The sequence below is a fragment of the Etheostoma spectabile genome, chromosome 18, assembly GCF_008692095.1.
Source record: "Etheostoma spectabile isolate EspeVRDwgs_2016 chromosome 18, UIUC_Espe_1.0, whole genome shotgun sequence".
Classification (NCBI taxonomy): domain Eukaryota; kingdom Metazoa; phylum Chordata; class Actinopteri; order Perciformes; family Percidae; genus Etheostoma; species Etheostoma spectabile.
This window is the reverse complement of record NC_045750.1, coordinates 18,079,948-18,080,293: the sequence shown is the minus strand read 5'-3', so window position 1 is coordinate 18,080,293 and position 346 is coordinate 18,079,948.

Here is a 346-nt window from a genome sequence, read left to right as displayed (position 1 = left end):
CCAGTTTTCCAATCGGTCTAGTAATATGTCATGGTTAACCGTGTCAAATGCAGCACTGAGATCAAGTAATACTAAGACTGAAATTTTGCAACTATCTGTGTTAAGGTGGATGTCATTAAAGACTTTAACAAGAGCCATCTCAGTATTGAGGTGTGGTCGGAATCCCAACTGAAAGGTATCAAAACTGTGGTTTAGTGACAAGAAATGGTTAAGTTGTTGAAAAAAAACGCTTTTTCAATGATTTTACTTAAAAAATGTAAGGTTGTATCAGCCTATAGTTGCCCATTAGTGATGTATCTAGATTTTTCTTTTTTAAGAGTGGCTTGATTACTGCAGTTTTCAGGGC